Genomic DNA, 6,000 nt, shown 5'->3' on the forward strand with positions numbered 1-6,000 from the left:
GCCCAGGCAGGAAAGTCTATGATACTCTTACTTCCAATGCACCACGAGAAAAAACCAGAAGTGGTGCTGTGGCTCAAGTAGTAGAGCAATAGACTTGAACAAAAGAAGCTCAGGGACAGTGCCCAGGCCCTGAGTTCAAGTCTCAGGAAAGCCCCCCCTCCAAAATAAAAAGAAAAGAAAAAGAAAGAAAAGGATGAGAGTATGAAGAAGTTGGTAACAAGGCCTCTGCCCTCTGGGAGTTGTTTTCTGGAAGTTTCTTTTCTTTTTTTAATGTTGGTCATGGGGCTTGAACTCAGAGCCTGGGTGCTGTCCCTGAGCTCTTTTGCCTCAAGCTAGCGCTCTACCACTTGAGCCACACCACCACTTCTGTTTTTGAATGGTTCATTGGAGATTTGAGTCTCATGGGGACTTTTTCTGTCCAAGCTGGCTTTGAACTGTGATCCTCAGATCAAAGCCTCCTGAGTAGCTAGGATGTCAGGCGTGAGCCACCGGTGCCCAGCTGTCTAGAAGTTTTTGATTGTGAGGTGTAGAAGACTCTGAAGACATTGAAATGTAACCAGACCTGGGGACAATTTTCACTGTGCAGCTATAGTTTCAGACTTAATCTTCACCCGGGCCACATCTCAGGTAGGGGCAGACATCACCATAGCCTTGCTTTACTTCCCCTGCTTGAAGCACCCCCATTTCTGACTCAGATCTCTGTGGCTCAGAACCAAAAACAGTGGCTCATCTCCTGGCCTTTTTGTTTTTTGGGTTTTTTGGGGGTCAGTTGTGGGGCTTGAACTCTGGGCCTGAGCGCTGTCCCGGAGGTCTTCAGCTCAAAGTGAACACTACCTCTTGAGCCACAGTGCCACTTTCCGTTTTCTGGTGGTTCATTGGAGATGAGAGTCTCACTGACTTTGAACTGTGGTCCTCAGATCTCAGCCTCCTGAGTTAGCTGGGATTACAGGCGTGAGCCACCGGCGCCCGGCTTCTGACCTTTGTTTTGTTGTTGATTTTTTTTTTTTTAATTTGTGCTAGTCCTGTAGCTTGAATTTGGGAACTGGGTGATTGCCCTGAGCTTTTCTCACTTAAAGGCTCTACCGCTTGAGCGAAACCTCTGCTTTTTGTTTGGTTAATTGGAGCTAAGAGTTTCACAGACTTTTCCCATCCAGGCTGGCTTCACATCTTGATCCTTAGATCTCAGCATCCTGGGTAGCCTGGATTACAGGAGTGAGTCACTAGCATCTAGCTGTGTCCAAGTTCCTGACCCAGTTAGCTGTCCTTGGCCTTTCCTGTCTTCTCCCTGTCCTTCACAGCTTGCTCTGTCTCTGCTTCTCTGACTGGTTCTTCCTTCAGATTCTTCCCATTTCTGTCACTTTGTAAATCCTCCTTCCTTTCTTGGACACTTTGTTAAGAAATGACTTCACTCCTAGGGGTGAAGCGCATGCGCAAGACAGCTGGTTTCAGAACTGATTCTAGCACCTGACCTGCACCGTGAGCCCCCCCCCCCCCCCGCCATGCTCTTGAAGAGCAAGCTTCTTGCCTGGCCCCTCAGGATTCCAGGCTATCCCCCATAACCCCACCCCTTGGCTTTTCTGGCTAGAGTATAGGTTTGCCAGAAAGCTGGCAAACATGTAAAATAGGTTTTATTGCTAATGGATAGTGCCCAGGTCCTGAATTCAAGTCCCAGGACAGGTAATGCATGTGTGCACACACGCACACAGAGCCCATTAGCTTTCTTTATTAAGGCTGGCACTCTACTGCTTGAGCCACAGCTCCAGTTCCAGCTTTTTGCTGGTTAATTGGAAATAAGAACCTCACAGACTTACCTCCTTAGGCTGGATGTAAACCTCAGTCCTCAGATTTCAGCCTCCTGAGTAAACAGGATTACAGAGATGAGCCACCAGTGCCCAGCTTTCTCCTGTGAATATAACAAGCACCTCCCACATATCCCAGCCTGCTTAGCCCCACACCCCTTGTGGTTTTTTTTGTTTGTTTGTTTGTTTGTATGCCAATCCTAAGGCTTGAACTCATGGGCCTGGGCACTATCTCTGAGCTTCTTTTGCTCAAAGCTAGCTGGACTCTACCACTTGAGCCACAGTGCTACTTGTGGCTTTTTCTGTTTATGTGGTACTGAGGAATTGTACCCAGAGCTCCATGCATGTTAGCCAAGCACTCTACCACCAAACCACATTCCCCTGCTTTTCTACTTAGGCAAATTATATCATCACCAGCTTGATTTCTTACAGTCAGCTTAAGCCTTGATTGTGAAGTCAAAAGAAGCTATTTAATTTTTATTTCTGATTGCTTTTTTTCTTTTCTTTTCTCTTTGTTGGTTGTGGGGCTTGAACTCAGGGTCTGGGTACTGTCTGTCCATAAGCTCTTTTGCTCAAGGCTAGCGCTCTACCACTTGGAGCCACAGCACCGCTTCCGGTTTTCTGGTAGTTCATTGGAGATAAGAGGCTCACAGACTTCCCTGCCTGGGCTGTCTCCAAACTGTGATCCTCAGATCTCAGCCTCTCCAGTAGCTAGGATTATAGGTGTGAGCCACCGGTGCCTGGTTTGATTACCTTTTTAATTTCAAAAGTGGTACATGTGCCTTTATTTATGTAGACCTCATAACAAACTTGTCTATGCTGTACAGGTAGGAATAGGGCAAGCACTCTGCCACTCAGCCACAATCTAACCCAACGTAACCTTTACATAAAGGACTTTATGCAACCACTGGGAACAGTATAAACATAAACATATTTGCCAGCTTTCTGCGGATGGTGGTGGTGTAGCTTTAAGCTTCTAGAACAAAAACATTTGTCATCAGAAGTTGGTAGGGGAGGGGATGGGGGCTTGAATCCTGAGGATCAGTCAAGCAGCAGGCACCTCAAGTGTGACCTGAGGAGGAGAGAAAAGCTCAGGGTTCAGGTCAGGGTACACATGCTAGAGCCACATGCTGTTAGGGAGGGTGAGCATGCTCTGCGCATGTGCTTAACCCCTAGGAATGCAGTCCAGCCCACACCTGGGCTTCCTGCTTCCAGCCTGTGGACTGTGTGTGGCAGCTCTGCTGTGTCCTGGAGAGTCTGGCCATGATGACCTGAAGATAAATCCCATGCTTTTTTTTTTTTTGCCAGTCCTGGGGCACTGGGCACTGTCCCTCCCTGAGCTTCTTTTGCTCAAGGCTAGCACTCTACCACTTGAGCCAAGGGCCACTTCCAGCTTTTTCTGTGTATGTGGTACTGAGGAATCGAACCCAGGGCTTCATACATGCAAGTACTCCACCACTAAGCCACCTTCCCAGCCCGCATATCAGTCTTTCATTTGGATGTTTAGAGCTCCTGCCTATGTCTTTATAAGCTGATGAGCACGGGTGGGCAGATTTTCTCCTGCAGAGCTCAAACTACCCATTCTCAGGCAGGATAAATATATGATTGAGATCACTTTATCAACATAGCATTTATCAACACAGCACACGACTGGATGTCCAAACATAAGTTATATAGCTCAAAAAGGCCTGTAAAATACTAGAGGTCTGCTAAAGTTATTAGAAGAGAATGGGGGGGGGGATCACAATTCCAATAAGCGGGTAAACAACTCCTGATAAATATGGAAAATCCAAAATTTTCAGAAATTTTACGATTAGTAATAATTTTCAGAGTATAGGCAGGAATGTCTGTGAGATTCTTCTCTCCAATGAGCCACCCAAAAACCAGAAGTGGAGCTGTGGCTCAAGTGGTAGAGCGCCAGCCTTGAGAGAAAAAGCTCAGAAACAGTACCTAGGTCCAGAGTTCAAGGCCCAGGACAAGCACAAAAGAAAAAAAGTAGTTTTAGGGCTAGATGGCATGGTTCAAATGGAAGAGTACCTACACCTAAGTTCAAACTCTTAATACTACCAAAAAACTGTTTTAGCTTCAATATTAAAGCATTCCTAGGTATTAAAAAATATTTCTTAAATGAGGGATCATTTTGTACATAGAAACTTCCTGTTGGTTCAAGTATTTATTGAGCACCTCCCTCCTGAAGTATTGTTCTGGTTTACTTCCAGTGCAAGACAAGGTGTCCCTCTGTAACCCAAGCAAGCATCTCATGGACTGGCCTCGAACTTTGATCGTCAGGTCTTAGCCTCCTGAGTAGCTATAAAGACAGGCATGAGCCACTGGTGCTCAGCTAGAATTGTTTTGGGTTTTTTTTTTTTTGGTCAGTTGTGGGGCTTGAACTCTGGGCCTGGCTGTTCCTCAGCTCTCCAGCTCAAGGTGAGAGCGTTCTACCGCTTGAGCCACAGCACCTGTAAACCTGGTGGTTCACTAAAGATAAGAGTCTTACATATTTTCCTACCTGGGCTGGCTTTGACCCTTGATCCTCCAATCTCAGCCTCCTGAGTAGCTAGGATTGCAGGTGTGAGCCACTGGCACCCGCCTCTGGAATTGTTTTTGAGATAGGGTCTCGGGCTTGCCTTCCACAGTAATCCTTTGCCTCCACTTCCCCCAGGCTGGGATTACAGGCCTGTACCACCACGCCTGGCTTCTGATTCACTTTCTTGATGCTAACTTTGTGCATTCCTGAGGATGGTTGAAAGACACAGTTACCAGAACAGTTTTATCTCTTGCAGGTCACAGAGTGAATTCCTTCTAGATTGAAAAAAAAAAAAAAAAAAAATCACCTCCAAACCCAACATGCCGTCCATCCATCTTTGTCTTGCCTGTTCCGGGCATCAGCTGCCTTAGAAGTTCACACCACACTTGAAGATCCTGCTGTACTGTGCAGTATTTTTTCCTCCACCCTTTCTACACTCTGCCGAACGATGTGCCTTCTCAATCGACTCTACAAAGCGTGTACGCTCGCTCTCATCCGGGAGAAAAGGTGCTGTTCCGGGAAATCTGGGTGTCTCTGAATGGGGAGACAGCGCTGACCATCTCCAAAGTGTTTCCTGCAAGACAAGCCAGCCTCCAGCGGGGGCAGCCAGGCGAGAGCATGCGCAGAGCGCACTGGTGACCCACAGATTTTTTTTTTTTTTTTTTTTTTTACAGCAAGCTCTATTTTTCAGGATGAATCTCCTCTGCCGTCTTTTGGAATAAATCACTTTTCTTGCTTTCTATGGAAATCTGGCTCCGGTGTTTGTAAAGCTCATTTTCCTAAGCACTTCTATTTCTAGATCTTGCTCTTTTTTTTTTTTTTTTACGCACACTGATGTTGTTAGCTTAGGTTGGATGGATAAAGGCTGCAGTGTAGCAGGAGATGCCAGAGGAGATGGGTAAGTGCACTTTATAATCACTTGTAACCATTTCCATTGAGGAATGGGAAATGTGGGCCTGGGGGCGGGGCCTCCTCAGGGCCCAGCGCTGATTGGCTGCGTGGAATGATGTGGGTGGGGCCTAGGGCTGGCACATGAAGCCTTATCTGGCTTTTGTTTAACCATGATGGCTGCCAGGGAGGCCAGGCCCAGCCCCTCTGCAGGCGGAGATGCCAGAGGATCAGTATAGAGAGTCCGTCCAGAACATGGAAGCCGACCTGGGCAATGTTGAGACTCTGATCTCTTTAAAAATAAAAGATGGCTGAGCAGGTGAAGGCTAACTTCCAGCCACAGAGAGGAGGCAGATTCAGAGACAAGACAAAGGAAATCTAGAGATTAAAAAGCCAGGGTCAAGGAACCGCCTTGGGTGTTTCTCTAGTGGGCATCTCAAAAATTCACTAATAGAGTGGGGGCCCGACTTGTGGTGGTTGCGTTTCTGTTGTTTGGGGTGTGTTGTTTTCTCGGTGCCGGGAATCGAACTCAGGGCCTCACACACACAAGTGTGTTTTAAGAGTAATTGCTTAAAAATGAAGTGGATTTCATTTTCACCAGCTCATGGCTTTTTGTCCGGCGGCCAAGAATGGATTTCCTGTTTTGCAGTTTGTACTTTTCTATTCTTCCCAAACTGTGAACTCATTGCTTTGCTATTCTTAAGACCAAATAGAGTTTTCAAGTTGAAGTATCTCTCCTGCTTTCGTTCTTTTTTATTACTGTGTTTGTGCTTGTGTGTTTGTGTG

General features: G+C 46.6%; 1 protein-coding gene across 1 annotated transcript in view; it reads left to right on the top strand.

The window, feature by feature from the left end:
• Positions 1 to 5,074, top strand: part of Atp6v0e1 (ATPase H+ transporting V0 subunit e1) — a 28,757-nt gene extending 23,683 nt beyond the window's left edge. The window contains 1 exon segment of the mRNA XM_042670082.1: positions 4,583 to 5,074. The gene's annotated coding sequence lies outside the window, so the exon portion shown is untranslated.
• Positions 5,075 to 6,000: the final 926 nt, after the last annotated feature.

The sequence above is a fragment of the Dipodomys spectabilis genome, unplaced genomic scaffold (genome assembly GCF_019054845.1).
Source record: "Dipodomys spectabilis isolate Male_0828 unplaced genomic scaffold, ASM1905484v1 ptg000517l, whole genome shotgun sequence".
In the NCBI taxonomy this organism is placed as follows: Eukaryota; Metazoa; Chordata; class Mammalia; order Rodentia; family Heteromyidae; genus Dipodomys; species Dipodomys spectabilis.